General features: G+C 57.7%; 1 long non-coding RNA gene across 2 annotated transcripts; it reads left to right on the top strand.

Annotated features, from left to right (window-relative positions):
• Positions 1-3,782: 3,782 nt before the first annotated feature.
• On the top strand, positions 3,783-7,171 carry LOC118603986. Of its 2 annotated transcripts, XR_004951568.1 has the most exons (3): positions 3,783-4,649; positions 5,229-5,364; positions 6,617-7,171. It is a non-coding gene; the product is annotated as an uncharacterized LOC118603986 (long non-coding RNA). The 2 variants fall into 2 exon arrangements; XR_004951567.1 differs by lacking the exon at positions 3,783-4,649 and having other exon boundaries at positions 5,175-5,364.
• Positions 7,172-16,346: the final 9,175 nt, after the last annotated feature.

Genomic DNA, 16,346 nt, shown 5'->3' with positions numbered 1-16,346 from the left:
GAAACAGCTCAGCCCTGGGGGACATCCACCCATCCAGACGTTGGGAGACTGGAGAGAACACAGCATCATCCCATCTCCCAGAGGGTGGAAGCCTCAGACGTTCAGGGCTGGGGGTCCCCATGGACATTCCAGGAAGGCCTCTGGCCACCCCTACATGCAGGGTTTTGCCTGAAACCTCAAGAAAGCGGAAGATACAGTGCCTGGTACGGAGGAGGCATTCAATAAATAATCGTTGAAGGAATGAATGAGAATGAGTTTCTTCCTTCAAAGAGTTCACTGTCCTGTTTGGAAGAAATCAAGAGACAGTAACGCCACATGACCAAGTGATAGTAAGTAGCAGAGAACCCCAATATTGTTCTAAATTAGCTTTTCTGGAAGCCAAGGATGGATGAAATGACCTCTCTGTCCCTTTCTGTTATAGAAGCCTATGAAAACGAGGCTGGAGGGAGAGGAGCTGGTGCTGGGAAGGAGGCAGGCTGGCTTCCAAGCGCGGGCCTCCAGCTTTGCCGTGTCCCTTGGCACCTGGTAAAAGTAAGCGAGGGGTCTGGCAGGAAGGCCACTCAGAAGACGTTCAGAGCCCAACTGGCATTGCCCAGTGGGGGGGGGGTAGCCGTGGGGACAGTCCTCGGCTATAGAATACTGCCCTACACACTGGGGCTTCCCCATGGGACTCCTCAGGCCATCACTTTGGGGTCTGACTGTGAACTCAGTTAGGACCCTGACCAGGCTCCGGCCAGAGCCGTGGCATGGTGGGGAGGAGCCCAGGAGAGCAGCCGGGCCCTCCTGCAGGCACACGGCCAGGCCTCTCCAGTCTAAAGAGGGAGCCGAGAAGGTCAGCCAAGGGGCCCAGCTGCGGCGAGAGGCCTTGTGCCCACACCAGGATGAGGGCTGAGCTGGTCAGTGCTGGGTGGGGGAGGGGAGGACCCTCAACCCAGGCAGAGAATGCCAGGCCCTTGAGGCCATCATTCTGGACTCTGTGGCTGGTAGGACAGACATCTGGAGAGGAGCCAATTAAAAGGGCCAGATGGCTGGTAGAGGCTGCAGGCCCACAACAGAAAGATGGAGAAATGGCCAGAGATGACGAGGGGACTCACTGGACCTGCCCAGGGCGGACTCGTTGCCACTCGCCCGTGCTGTTCGGCACGTTCTAAGCTCCGTCTGTAAATGCGACAGATGGTGCCACTCTTCTGATGTGCACTGTGAGTTATCTGGTTGTGGGGTGATGCATGACGGTGAATCACTCCGGTCTAGGTCGCCACATGAGCAACACAGCTAACCAGAGGGATGACTGGCCGGGATTCAGGGCGGAGGCGATGGCAGGGGTCCGAGCTCTCGTCTGGGAGGAGACCACGGGCCTGGACTAGGAGCTGAAGGTGCTCATGGCCTTGAAGGCAGGATTCAAGCAAGTAAACCAGCCTGCCAAGGAGGTAGAGGGAACTCTGCTCCCTGGTCTCACGGGCCCTCTTCGCTGGTTTCTGGAGAGTTCTGTGGAAAACGAATAAGGACCACATAAGAATGCTGTTGTTATTGTTCTTCCCCTGGCCTGTGGAGTAAGAATGAGACAGGTTCCCTATCCCCGCAGCCTTCTTCTGGAGGAAGACAGACCTCAGCCAGCGTGTTCCATTTATTTACGCTTTAATGGTTGTGCTTCCGAAGTGCCAAGCACTATTCTGAGCACCCGAAACGTTTGAACCCATTCCCTTCTCCAGCAACCCCGGAGTGCGGTCTTATCGTTGTCCCCATTTTCTTAATGGGGCGGGGGGGGGGGGGGACTGTGGACCAGAGATGTAATAATGTGACTTGCCCAAGGTCGCACAGCTCACCAGAAACAAATCAAGCATCCAGACCCAGGCAGTGGGCTGCAGCATCCTTGCCCATGGCCAGCATCTGCCGACCCTACCAAGGAGCTCCGACTGGCGGAGGGCGGAGCGCCAGCCGTGGGGCAGGAGAGCCGGGCGCGTGTCCCCGGTCAGCGCTTTCCAATGAATGACCCAGGGCAGGTACCTAATGGCCTCGCCTTCGTTCCCCAACTATACCTGGGGATCTCAACGAAACCTGCTTCACGGTTTGTTGTGAGGCTGAGAGAAGGCTACGTCCCCAGATTATTGTTGTTAGGAGGGTCTCCCCGGGACTAGCAAGATTCAAACACCTCCCGCTCCCCTGACATCCAACCCCGCACACTGCTGCTAGGCGCAACATGGCAACCGGCAAGACTCGGCCGCGAGTTGCATGGTTTCCTGTCCCGGGTGAGAGGAAGCGGAGGAAGCATTCCTTCCTGTCTCCTCCTCGGCCTCGTCCAAGCGTTTGCTTTATGCGCCTGCTGCGTTTCCTTCTTGTTTTCCTCAGCTGCCCTCTGTTTGACATTTGGTGGCTGTGTGAGTGTCCTGGGCCTGCCACCTGAAGGACCACTCGCTGGGTGGTCTACAACAACAGAAATGGATTTCCTCGCGGTTCTGGAGGCTGGAAGTCCAAAATCGAGGTGTCGGCAGGGTCGTGCTCCCTCCCTACCTCTTCCCAGCTTTTGGGGGGTCGCCGGCGATCCTCGATGTTCCTCGGCTTCAGTCTCTGCCTCATGTGGCCGTCTTCCCAGTGCGTCTGGGTCCAAAGTTCTCTCTTCTTGTAAAGACACCAGTCATTGGATTAAGGCCCGACCTAAGCCGGTGTGACCTCATCCTCACTAATCACATCTGCAAAGACCCTGTTTACAAAGACGGTCACACGCTGTGGTTCCATGCGGACGTGAATTTGGGGGGACACTATCCACCCCAGTGCTGCCGGAGTCTCAAACAAAGAGCACTTTTTCTTCCTTTGCTTGCATCTTCCAGGCAGAGCCTGAAGAATGTGTTCCTCTTTGCTCTTGGGCAAAGGGACAAGTGGAATGTCCCTTAATGCTTCGTTAAAGACACCCTGAGCAAAGGACAGGCTGAACAGGCGCCCATGGGTGGAGCCCAGCGGATGGCCTAGCCAAGTGCAGGGCCGAGAGGCAGGCTGCATGGCCAAATGCAGTGCCCCTCGGGGCGGGAGCACATGCCTGTAGCCTGCTGGCGTGGCCTGGTCCTCCACAGATGTGGCCTCATTTAGCTGTGAGGATGCGTCCTGCATTTCTCTGGTGAAGAGCAGCAGCCTGGGCAACCTCAGATAACTCTCCACACAGGAAAGAGCATCCTCTGGAAAGCTTATTCTGAGCGTCCACGGGCAAGAGAGAGAGGGAGGGAGGGCCACGGGGCTGGGCGTGGGAAATCTGGTGAGTGCCACAGTTCTTTGGCAATGTCACCTAGGGAAAAGTCCAGGGGATGCCCAACAGCCAGCCCTTTGCAAAGCCCTGGGTGTCTGATGGTGCAGTGGGCATGGGCACACGGCAGCCCTTCTCTCTCAGCTGTTCCTGTGTAGTCCACACCCCGGGACTGGGGAGAGCTGGGAAATGAAGTCAAGGGACGTTCTCATGGCGTTTTGGGGGGCTACGTCCCCATCACTGTCAGAGAAGAGGCTGATGGAGAAAGCCTGCAGTGGCCTTTGATAGCTCAGGTCCTCGCCTCTTCACGCAGGGCCTGCAGCCCCTTCTCTGCCCACCCTGCCTCTCTCTCGCCTGCAGCCAGGGTCTCTGGACAAAACCTCTGGTCCTGAGAGGCTCTCTGGGGTGCCCAGGTCCGACCTCCAGAGCCCAAGAAAAGAGAGGGAGAGAGGATGCCAAGAAGGCTTGGGGTTGCGCTCTTACCTGAACCACAGGAAGGGGACCGCCCTGCCCCAGCAAATGCCTGCAGCTGCACTTCCAAGGCCAGGAAGTCAGCTGAGTACCGAGCAAGCAGCTGCTGAGGGGGGAGGGGCTCAGGCACCTGGGCTGTCAGCTGGGCCTCCCATCCCCTGCTCTTCCAGGCCACATTCAGGAGGCCAGAGGGCCATTAGGAGACCTCCTCACAGCCAGGAGACCCGGGTAGACCTCTAAATCTGCTCCCTATCTGTACGATGGGGATGTAACTGGCCCACTTCCTAGAGTTGTGACGATTTGATGAGCAAACATCCCCATAGTGAGCGCTCTGTCGGCACTGGCTGCTCTGGTGCCCCTGGGACAGACTTTATTCTCACAAGTGATCTGGCATTTAAGCAGAGGCCCGACCTGCCTAGGGGAGAGAGCTGAAGTCCCAGCCACCAGCAGGCAGCCCCACCTGGTCTACTGGGAAGGCGGGGAGGCCCTGCCTCCACTTCTCACACCCATCAGCCGGCTCTCCTCCACCAGGGCCCCTCTCTGGCTGGCCTGTCCAACCACAGGACAATCGGGCTTTCAGCCAGGCAGTTACAGTAAGCCAGGCCCGCCCTTCCTCACATGGGGTACCATGGTTCCCAGTTCCATCCGCACCTTGGTTCCCATAGAGGAGAAGGGGGCTCAGAGCCTCCTCCCAGCCTGGTGCCCTGGCTGGCTCTCAACCCCACCCTCAGGGGTTGCTGGTCTCCCAGCGATTTCCCCCACTGCCTGTCCCTGGCGGCCGCCCCGCAGAGCTGCGAAGGGCAGCTGAAGCAGCAGCTAATGTTGGGAGAGGCTGACTCACTCCAGCCAGGCTGGACCCTCCACTAATATTCTTGGACCTCCGCCCGGGATTCCTGCAGGTTCTGACACCAAGTTGGACCATCCACTGTGGGAGGCGGGTTCCAAGGTAACCCTGTGGGGAGGGGGAGGGGGAGGGGCCCGGCAAGGGTGTTGACAAAGGACAGCTCCAGGTCCCCCGCACAGGACAGCACATAAGAAGGCCTAACTGACCCCATAGAGGAAGGGGTGGGGAGAGCGGAGAAGAGGATCCCATTTATAGAGCACAGGCCATATGACATAATCATTCTATTTTAATCATAACAATCCTGCATGGTAGATGTGACTAATCACTGGTTAATAGGTGGGGAAACTGAGGCTGGGAGACGTTAAGGAGGTTAGCGTGTGGGGAGAAGGTCGGTGAGGGGTGGCGGCTGCCCGGGCAGAATGTGAGGTCAGGCACCTTTTAGACTAGCTCAGCCTCAGCGTCCGCGGAGGGTACAGTACCCCGGGACCACCTGGCTCCACGGCGGCGACACTGATTTCCACAGGCCGGGAGGGAGCGCGGTGTGGCGCGGGCCGGGGTAGGGGTGGGGGTCCGTGGGAGCCGCCCCCCGCGGGAGTCTCCGGACGCCTCCCTCGCGCAGGGCGCCGCGCGGGGCCTGCGCAACGCGAGCGCCTGGATCCCCCGGCCCATCTGTGTCCATAGCAACCGCTGCTCTCCCGGCGGCGTGAGGAGGGGAAGGGATCTCACACGCACCCGCCCCGCCGCGCCGCCAGCTGCGAATTCCTCAGCCCTTCCATCAGCAGGGCCGCCCCCGGCGGGTTTCCTCGCAGGCTGTGAGGTCAGTGCCCCGCCCGACGCCTCGGGCTGGCCCCGCGCCCGGGATCCCGGCCCCCGGCCCCGCGGTGCGCCTGCGCCAGGTCCCGGAGCCTGGGTCCCCGAGCCCCGGTTCCCCGCCTCCCCGCTTGCGCTCTGACCCTCCACCCTAGCTCCTGCCCTCTCCCCGGCTCCAGGGCCTGGATCTCAGCCTGCGCCCCTCCCCGGTCCCCGGTCCCCTGCACCCCACCCCTGCCGCGCGCCTGGGTCCCCGCTCCCCGGTGCGTCCCGGAGCTGGGGCGGCCCCTCGCGCCCGCCGCCCGCCGCCCGCGGGCCTCCGAGCCGAGCCCTATTTCGGGCGCTGGCGCTGAGGGCCAGGGCCGCCCTGCCCGGAAGGGAGGCTATTCTGGGCCGGGCCGGCCCGAGCAGCTGCGGCCCGGGCTTCCCGTCAGGGTGCGCGGCCGGGACAGAGGGCACTCTAGGGCAGGGCTCCCCGCCACCCCCGCCGCTCCACCTCCTCCCAGGCCGCGCCCAGTGCCCGCCCCTTTTAGGCCAGACCCGGGTCCTTCCCTAGGCTGGGAACATTCTCCGGTGCCAGGTTACCGACAGTGTCCAGAGCCTGTGGCCGCGGAGCTGCCCCCTCCAGTGCCCACAGTTCAGGTGCTGGCACTTGGGCCTCTTCCCCTCTGCTCCCGCCTCGCTGTCTGGGGCGGCTTCCTTAGCACCCCATGCTTGTCTGGGCATAGCCTTCGTCCCCACTTGTCCCATTTGCCTGCGCTTCCTGACTGTAACCGCTCTCCCATGCGTGCACGCGGCTCCATGATGAGTCCCTGCCGTCCAGCATAGGGTGCGTGCCCCCCAAGTGGTCATTAAAGGAAAGTTGTTAACTGTCACAGTTGACATCACACTTAGGACTCGGAACTCCAGCCTCTCGGGACTTTTTTATGCCCTCTCCGGCAAACTTTTCTGACGGTAATGGATTCCAGCTGCCCCTGGATCTCGCGGCCTACAGAGGGAGTGACCGCTTCCATGGGTGGCCTCCGCTTGATGGACAAGCTTTGGCTGTCTGCATATGCCACCTTGGTCTCCTTGAGCTTCCTCTGTGACCTTGGCACCAATTGCTGGACGCCTCAGGGCCCTAGTCTTCCACCTGTGAACCAGGATAAACATTATTTGCTGTCTGCCCCACGTTCTCTTGCATAAAAACACAAAACGCATGCAGCCCCATCAGAATGCAAAAGCCGCTACGGCTCCCTAACCCAAACCTCTCCCTCCAGAGCAAAAGGCTCCCTAGGAGAGGGTCTGAGACCGCGGAGAGAAGAGAAGAGGCGGAACTCACGCCGGCCCTTGCCCCCTGTCCGCTAGGTGTTTGAAACACAGCACGTTTATCCGCTGGGAAGCACTGGAATCTTGTCGAAACGCAGACGGCTTGGTCAGGCCTCTGCTGGGACCTGAGATGCCGCCTGTCTCACCGGCCTGGGGCCTCCATCCTGCCGGCACCCCCAAGGGGGCGGGGCTAGGAGGCGGGAGGGAGGAGCCAGCCAACAGTCCACCTGGCGTCCAAGTGAAGAGCCTGAGGTGGAAAGAGGGAGCGAGTGGATGGCTTAACGTGGTGAGGCCGGCGCGCAGGCCCGGGACTTCCGCCGCCCCTGAGCCCTAGCTCCCGGGGTCCCCAGGTGCTCCGCCCTGGGCCCCAGACTTCTGCCCCTACGGAGCACGTCCCCCGGCTCCCCTGCTTTGTCATTCAAATTCTTGCACACTATCTGTGAGTTGTGAAATGTGTGTACTAAATGTCTACTTATCTTCAATTAAAGTGAATAAAAATTAAGTTATATAGGAATAAAAATTGAGACATCCTTATTCCGAGTCCCTCTCAGCTCACTCTCAAAATATATACATATAATATACATATACATATACATATACATATGCATATGCATATGCATATGCTCTACAATTCACTGCCAATTTCTTAACTGATACCACACTGTTTTGTTTACACCTCGGGCTGGCCAGAGTTGACACTGTAGGAAATGGGTAAAAGGCCAGGCCAAAAGCCACCAAACCTGGGACGGAAAGCTGGTGAGACACTGAGCGAGCGGGCGAGCCAGAGACGGAAGTGTGGTTCACACGCGGGCCCAGGAAGAGTGAGCGAGGAAAGCACTTTCTCCCCAGGGCCCTTTCCTTCCGACTCAGCACGGGATGGAGCAGGTGCTGGGAAATCCAGCTGGGCCAACGCCCTGGTTCATGAATAAGTAACAGCCACCAACGCTTTGACCCAGTTGTCCATAGATAGCGTGCTTCCTGACAGAGAGGCTAGAGCCTTCGCAGCCTCTGTGAGCGAGAGGGTAATCAATCGACGATTAATTAGAAGTAGAAGTCGCAGGGAATCCATGATTGTTCCATCCAAACTCGACGGCCGGGGCAGTGTTTCTCGGCTGTATGTCTGTGTCGGAGGCCAGAGCTGCAGCTAAAATGAACAGTGTCCCAGTGTCCTGGAAGGACAGGGTCTGCCCAACCTTGGGGGCTTGCAGTCCGGGGGACAGTGGCACCAAAAGGCTCGGGCACTCGGCAGGCTGGGTCGGCTGCCGTACCACACTCACCGAAGGTCCCTGTTACGGTCTATTAAGTGAGGGCTCTGGCGAGGAAGGCGTGAGACGCTCGGGTTTGGGGCCTGAGACATGGCAGGCGCTCATGGGGGGTTATTCCTTTCCTCTAACTCTCTCCTGCTCAGCAGCCCCACTGGGCGCCCCGGGAGTCCTCAATTCTGGGGCTGAAGAGAGCCTTAAAAATCTAGTTTCCTTTACAGACGGATATTTTCTCAGACTCGGGTCATTGGGGAGAAGTCACAGGTCTCATTTCTGAGAGGGAAGAAAGGGGGGGCCCACGTGGGGTGTGGGGGCGGGGCAGGGTGAGAAAGGGAGGGAAAAGGGGGAGGGAGAACTGGGAAATGTCACCACTCTCACTTCTGCTTTGCGGGTCACAGACACAGAGCGGCCCACGGCTCGCTCCCCTCGCAACTTCCTCCAAAGGGCCCACTGGCCATTTGCATACGTCTCGTTGAAATCCCAGACCAGCGCAGCACCCCCTCTTCCCCGTGCCCCCGCGTGGTAGCTGGAGCATCACTGGGGAACCAAGAGGTGGGGACAAGTGGCCGTGGGACAGTGCCGACTGCCCCAAACCTTCCCCTGGCCGCTCCACCCTAATTCAAGAAATGATCATTTTCCTAGAATGTTGCAACAGGGGTGTTAGGGTTTTTCCAGAGATTTCCACTCTCAGTGACCCAGCCCTGAGCCCCTCAAGTGAAACGCAAGGAGACTCCCACTGGCCAGGGCTGGGCATTGCCCTCTGACCTTGGTGGACCCTCCATTTTATTCTTTCTCAAGGGGCAGAGGTCACTCTTATGAGAAGAGACTCGCTGTATGTCCAGGTGTGCACATGACAGGCTCTTAGCCCGTGTGTTTTTCTGTTAACATGTATTTGTTTAATGGATGGGATGGCTGGGAATTACTTCTTCCCAATGAAGAAACAGGAAGACACACAGTTTAAAAAAAAAAAATCTCCAGCTTCACCCCTTCTTCTTAACGTGCCTTTATCTTAGATTGTAAACTCTCCATTTTAAAACCCTACACTCTGAGATTCTGAGCTCTTCAAGTCTCGTTCACCTTTCTCTCCTCTGGTTCAGAGTCACGTAGTAGATGCTCTGTAGACTCTTACATTGGACCGCATCACTTTCCATAGCCATCACTTAGCACGTCAGCCTCTTACAGAGCCAGGAAGAGCGTCATCGATGAATCTTGGGGTGAGTTTAGGGACCGCATAGGTGGTGGGGATGGTGGCCGTGATCTTCATTCCAGGGAAGAGTCTGATGTTCGAACCCCAGGAAAGGAATTTCACTGTGGCCTCGCTTTTCACGCAGGGTGATTCCCTGTGTGTTTATCACAGCTAGGGAAAGAGATATTGGGAATTATCAGATGGGCACCCTAGACATCAGGGGATATTTTTTCAAAAAGTTCAGGGAACTCTGGCCAAAAAAAAAAAAGTATAGGTTCTAAGTGTGAGAATGGGTCAAGGAAAACGATAAGCTGAGGGTAGGGGAACCCACAATTCGGACAATCCAATTGCAAAAGATCTCTGTAAGAACCTTGGGGGTGGGGGGGGAGGTACTAAATAAAGTACCAGGAACTTTTAGAAGCTGAGGTCATGTTTCAGAGAGACAAGGGGAGAAGAGGGAGGAAGGAAGGAAGGGAAGAAGGCGGGAGCAAGATGAGAAGGATGAATTGTGTCAAGACACAGAAAAGAGAATGAAAACTGACTTTTTGGAGCACCCACTGTGTCCTGGCCCGCCCCCAAGTCTGCCCATTTCTCCAAGGCCCTGCGGGGCAGAGGCCTAGGCACCCTTCTTACGAGGCAGCGACTCGAGGGGGCCGCGCCCTTGCCACTTCTCCGAACGGCCCTCCGGACCCGCTCCAAGCTCTCCTTGCACCCCCGCCCCCCAGCTCAGAAAGAAAGTAGGACGGAGTGAGGTTCAAGGGAACTGAGGTCCGAGACGGGAGACAGTGTGAGTGGGTGGGAGGCTCTGAGTCAACTCAAGTGTCAGCCCAGGGCAGCGCCATCCTGGGACGGGAGGAAGTGTGCACCCTTGGCTCGATGTCCTCTTTCTGTCATCCCCAAGATTGGGAGAGGGACAGGAAGACGGGCAAACCAGGCTCCCGTGGGGCAGAAACCAGGCTTGAGAAACTGGAAACCGGCGAGTATGATATTAATCACCAGTGGAACTCCGCGATGAATCATTAAACAAATTCACGTATTCATGCCCTTAGTCAACAAATATTTATGGGGCGTTTCTAAGTGCAAACTACTGCGTTAGCCATAAGGGCGACATCTTAAACCGGAGTGGACTGTTCCCTAAAAGATCTTAGCAGTTACAAGCAGGAGGACAATAGAATATGATTATTGTTACGGAAAATATGTCTATCAGAGAAGCACAGATAAAACCCTTTGGGGATCTGAGGGGCATTTAGAAAGTTCACAGACGACAATTTGTGAACTTATTTCGGAGAAGGAGCCAGGCATGTCATAATAGGTACATATAACAATGTTTAAAGAGGCAAAAACTTGGAATCCAATAATACAGGATCTGTTGAATAAGATACGTCCTTATAATGGAATACTACACAGCCAGTGAAAGTAGCGTATGTAGCCATACATTTATGCATTTGTGAAGATATTCACAAAATATCAGTAAGTGAAAAAAGCAGGTAACAAAAGAGCATTTTGGTCTGATTGCACTTTTGATGAGTTTTTGGGCATATGTACTTCTATTTTTTTTTACAGCTTTTTTTTTTTTTTAATGCCTACACCTGGTCTTCCTAAGTGGTCTCCCATCCAAGTGCTAACCAGGCCCGACCCTGCTTAGCTTCCGTGATCAGAGGGAATCCAGCGTGTTCAGGATGGCATGGCCGTAGGGGAATATGTACTTCTAGAAATATATACCAAAATGTTTGAGATGCTTATCTCTGCATAGGGAGATTTAAAATGTTTTAAAGTTCTTTTTCATTGATCCGTACTGTCGAATTTTAGTAAAATGAATACTGACTATCTGGAGGATAAAAAAAATTTTTAACTTATTATTATTAGCAATTCAGGCCAAAATGAGTCCTTTCTTCTTGGCCAGTATTGTCAGATCATAGACATACTTAGGTTACAGAATAATTTGATTCCATCAAGACATTTGACTGGCTGTGATAAGCTTACGGAAGACAGGGCAAAGGAAGCCTACGACCTACAACAATTAGGCTGGAGCAGGTAAAATTAAACAAAGACACCAAACAGCTTTTGACTAGTAAGCGAAGCCCAGCAGGAGGCAAGTCTCCGGAGATGCGGAGATGCGCCACAAGGCTCTGGCCTAGACAAAGTCCTGTTCCACATTGTCATCAATGACTTGCGTGGAAACCACGAAGGCATGTGATCAGATCTTCAGATACAACAAAACGGGCGCCGGTCTGGGGGGGCGGGGGGCGGATCCAGCTCATCTGGATTCAAAGCCGACCACGATCAAACACAGACTCCTTAGCCAGACGCCCCAGGCGCCCCAGGACTGGGGCCCTGGGAAGGAAGACGCCGAGGTGTCAGGTGTCAGGTGAGCGCAGGTGAGTTAATGCTCGGATTCCATGGGACACCAGAAAGCCACCGTGTCCCCGGTCGTCAGAGAGACATGTCAGTAGACTGGAGGGCATCAGCGGGAGGAACAGAAAGTTCGCTCTGTTAAGGTCTGAGACTCGCATTCTGCGAGGGGCGGGACTTTTCCCTGAGAGGAGAAAGGGCCTGATGAGCTTCACCAGCGAGTTGACAGTCACCTGAGGGAGGTCTTCCTCCAGATCAAAGGGCCGGGGAAGTTGCCAGGAGGCTGACATCAACTCAACACAATGAACAAGGAAAACAGCGTTCATCTGTGTCAGATCCTCACAGGGCCGTCTGCCCAGCCCTCCCAAGAGCCCACCCGCTGTCCACGCAGCAGCGCGGGTCTGTGCGAGGCCCTGAGCCATCTTCGCTTCAGCAGAGGGCAGCTGACCACGAGAGAGGCTGCGGCAGACGCCCCCAGGGTCCCCTTCCAACCCAGTGGAAGCACCTCTCCCAGGCCTGTGTTTGTACCAAGGAAGCAGAAAGTGACCATTGAGAAGCCGAGACAGACGGAGGGCTCTTGTGTGGGGGAGGCTCTGGGCGAGCCGGCCCTGGCTGACCGGCTGTGGCAGGAATGACGGCCGTCCGATGCCACCACCAAGTGGGAACGGGGTCCCGGGAAGGAGGGAAAGTGGGCACAGGAAGGGAAATCAAAAGAAAGAAGGAAGAACAGAGAGAAACACTGGGAGAGGGAAAGTCGGGAGCAGATCGGGGCGTCGGAGGCCAGGAGGGCGAAGCGGAGGCCAGGGGGAGACTGCGTGGTGCTCAGTGCAGAGCCGCGGACGCAGCGGCCGGCACCGGGCGGCCTTGGCAGAGCGGGGTCTGCCCGCCTTCTCAGAGAAGGGGACCGGGCGCCGTGGGAGTGAGGCCTCAGGCAGGAGGCTGCAGGGCGAGCGGTGGGAGCTGGCAGGGCTGGCCGCAGAGGGCTGGTGCTGTGCTCAGGGTCACCTGGGATCCGGCACTCGGTCTGCCTGCAAAGTCATGCCCGAGCGCCTCCCTGTGTGAGGGACTGCTGGGTGCCAGCAGGCTTCAGAAAATGAGGAAGCCATCCTCCCAGTCGACCCTTCTGGGGAGACAAAGGGTAGACACACAAAAAAATACGGGAGAACACGCAGCCCCTCACAAGGTGGGGTAAGGGCGGTGGACCCTCGAATCAGATTTCCAATCCGGATTTGGTGCTGTGTGGCCTCAAGCAGGTTCCTCAACCTCTCTGAGCCTCGGTTTTCCTGTTATGAGGATGAATGAGACAATGGATGTACAAACACCGCCCCCCCCCCATAAACATGACTGTGCCTTAACTTTGAAGTGAGCCACGCCAGCCCTTAGCCAGAGGGGAAGCCGGAGAGGCCAGGGCGTCCTGGCAGGAGAATGTGGGCCCCGAAGCAACGTTTGCTCACTTTCTCGGTGCTGGTGTCCAGCCTACCGATGAGAAAGTAGGCGAGTTCCCAGCACGGATCGTCAGGGCAGGAGGAAAATGCCGTGGAGCTTTAGCCTAAAGCTGCTGGAAGCGGCCTGGACCCCCGGGAACAAAGCCCCCGGGCCATCTGCTGAGTGCTGACAAGGCCCCCGGCGAAGGCGCACAGCTCGGGGCAGCCAGCCGAGGCACCGACCTTGGCAGCGGCTGCTGGCCGTGCCGACGGTGGGGAATTCTTACGCAGCGTGCAGCATGGAGCACGTGCCCGCAGACGGCCGAACGACTCCCTCCGCAGAGCGGGCGGAGGGTGGGCAACGGCCCGCCCCAGCTGTGCGCTCCAGGGCCCCGTCCTCCGGAGCTGCACTCCCCGGGCTTAGATCGTGGGGTGCATATCCCGCTCTTCGGGGGCCATCGCTGGCCTGGGGCTGCTATCCTAGCCTCCAGCACAGAGGGTTTAGAGTCTCCGGGTGAGTCACTGTGCCCACTTCCTGCCGCATGGAACCGTGGTTGAGTCACTGGCCCCCCAAAGGGAAAGGTTGGCCACAAGGCCGGAAAGCTGGTGGCCGGAGTGGAGGAGCCGGTTCTGTGGTGTCACGCTGGCCGCTGCTGTGGCCACAGGGTCTCCAGCAGGACCAGGAGCCCTCCGAGCAGTGGCCACCCACCAACCCCTCCGAGCAGTGGCCACCCACCAACGGCAGAGCTGGCTCTTCGCCGGGATTCCCCCATCCCCGGCAATAAGAATTGTATCATCCCCTTCAAAACAGAACAAGACAAAACAAAACAAAAAACCCCAAGTTTTAATTTTGAAATAATTGCAGGCTTACAGAAAAGTTACAAAAATACTACAAAGAATTCCCGTACACCCTTCACCAAGATACCCCAAATGTTGACATTTTACCAGTTCGTTTTCTCTTCCTCTCTCTCTCCCCATCTGTGCTCAGGTCCATTTTATCCGGTCTCTTGGAAGACGTCCCAGGAGACAGGAGTCACTCGCATCGCACCCGCGGGCCCTGCGCTCAGAACCAAGCCCGCCCTCGGGACGGAAAGTACAGTGTGGGCAACACAGCAAGGAGCTTCGCGGTCACCGCGCATGGTGCCAGGTGGGCACCAGACTTACAGGGGAGTCACCTCGTAAATTACATAAATGTCTAACTACTGTGCTGTACACCGGACACCGATATAGAAAAAAATTCGAATGAATGCTTAGTAATCTTACCTTTCTGTTTGTGCTTTCTAAGTGAAGTCCAGCCGGACAGTGGAGCCCACGCTGGGCTTGGAGCCTCGGCTCGCTGTGGCCCTGTCCCCTGCCTTCCAGGGGTGGGCTCTGGGTCACCACTCCCCCAGCCCCGCCCAGCAGCCCCTTCCCCCCACTGCGCCCACACGGCCCTTGCTTCTGCCCTCATACTGTGCTCACGCCACATGGAGACCCCAAATCCCTAGGTGGCCAGGGTACAGGGACCGGGGAGCACAGCCTCCTTTCGTTCTGAGCCAACCGAATGGTCACAGCGGTAACGTCCTCTTGGTTGCTGGAGCCGCCCACCCCCCAGGCTAAGCCCTGCACCCCTTGTCAGTGCCCCCATCCGGCAGATCCCGCTCCTCTGCCGCCCATTCCACGGCTGAGATCGCCGGGTCCCAGAGAGCTCAGCCTGCCCGAGGCCAGCCAGCGACTTGAGGAGCGGGGTTCAGACCCAGCTCTTCCTGCTCTGAAGCCCCAGCTGCCCCTCCCCCGGGAATGGGGCTGTGTCCTTTGATCGCCTGCAATCTGGGGGGAATCGGGGAATTGATCTCACTGCCAGCGCCTTGCTGGGATCCTGGGATCCCGGAGGCAGGAAGCGCACTGCACTTGGAGCTGGGGGTCAGGCTGGCGAGGCCTGCGGGAGTGATGCTGGCCCTGTCGCCACGTGGGCCCAGGACGGGCTCTCCGAGGTGGCCCAGTTCTCACGTCCGTCAGCCAGGGAAAGTGGGTCTGTCACTGGAGTCCCTGACCCTGCCTCCTCACCCACACACCGTGCATCCCAGCCCCTGGCTCTCGGCAAAACCCCACTAACTTCTGAGCTTGCTCCACCCTCTTCCTGGAAAAAAATCAAAGTTTCAAGCGGAGGAGGAAGTCCCTTGATCCAAGTGCTTCAGTCTGCGAACTGAAGACCCAGGGTTCGGATAAGGTCCTGATGGATCAGAAGGTGTCCAGGCTTGCATCTTGAGTGGGACCCTCTCCAGACTGAGTCTTGGGCCAGTCAACCCCTTGGAGTTTTCCTGAGTGGGGCTAAGAACAGTAGTAACTTCTGGAAGAAGCCCCGGAGCGTGAAATACAAGCACCTTCTGGAGAGAGAGGCGCCGACTGCACCTGACACGGTGAAGCCCGGCCCTTTCCGCCCTCGACACGTCTGTTAGGGAGACGCCGTTAGCATCCCCCCTTTACAGAGGAGGAAACAGAGGCTCGAGAGAGGTTAGGTAGCCTGTCTAAGGCAACCCGGCCAGCAAAGCAGACCCCAGGTGGACCACACACGCTGCGCAGGGCAGCAGCCCCTCCCACCAGGCACCGCCCCCCTCCACGCCCCCGCCTGCCCGGGGCTCCCAGAGTCCAGGGCTGCCGCCATCCCACACTGGCCAACCCCAGAGGAGCAAGGAAACCGACCCCTCTGGATAAACAAAGCACTTCCTCCCCAAGCCCAAACCCAGGCCCAGAAGGAGGAGGCGCCGCGCACCACTGTTTATAGAGACAGATGTTTGCGACGGAAAAAGAGAGGCAGCCCTCCTCCGTCCCCATGGAGACCAGGGAGTTTGCGACTTGGGCAGAGGTAACTGGAATTGAAAAAGGAGAAGGGGAAGGCGGGGAGGGAACAAGGTCTGACCCGCTGGAAACAGTTTGACATTTTCGGATGCTGGTGCCTAACAAAGGGGCGTTGCCAAGGCAACCGGCCTGCGGGCACAGGGCTGCCAGCCCTAGCCAGACCTGGGGCCCGGAGCCAGGAGATAAGTAAGCACACATGGGCGGGTGATAAGTACCACGGAAAAGCCGATTTGGAAGCGCAGGCACACCTAGGGGCCTCTCAGCCACCGGGCTCCCAGGGGCCCCTGCAAAGTGGGGAGGGTACTCACGGCCCCTCCCCTCCCCTCCCGGTTCCTTCCCTTCCCGTCTCTCTTCCTCCATCCCTCTCTGCTTTCTTCCTGCCCCTCTCTCCCCACCTTTTCATCCCTCCCCCCTCCTTCCACCGTCTCTTCTCTCCCTCCGGCCTCCCTCCTTAGCCTCTTCCTTCTTTCTCTCCCTCCTTCCTTTCTCCTTCCATTTTTCCTCCCTCGCTTCCCAAGTGTTTAACCTTGCTCCTGCCCGGGCCCAGGAACCATGTCCCCATCTTCCTGGTGGCAGTTGGAAGATGGCTCTTGGCGTGGCGGACACCAGGGGGCTGCTT

The sequence above is a fragment of the Rousettus aegyptiacus genome, unplaced genomic scaffold (genome assembly GCF_014176215.1).
Source record: "Rousettus aegyptiacus isolate mRouAeg1 unplaced genomic scaffold, mRouAeg1.p scaffold_m13_p_6, whole genome shotgun sequence".
NCBI lineage: Eukaryota > Metazoa > Chordata > Mammalia > Chiroptera > Pteropodidae > Rousettus > Rousettus aegyptiacus.
This window is presented reverse-complemented; position numbering and strand designations above follow the sequence as displayed.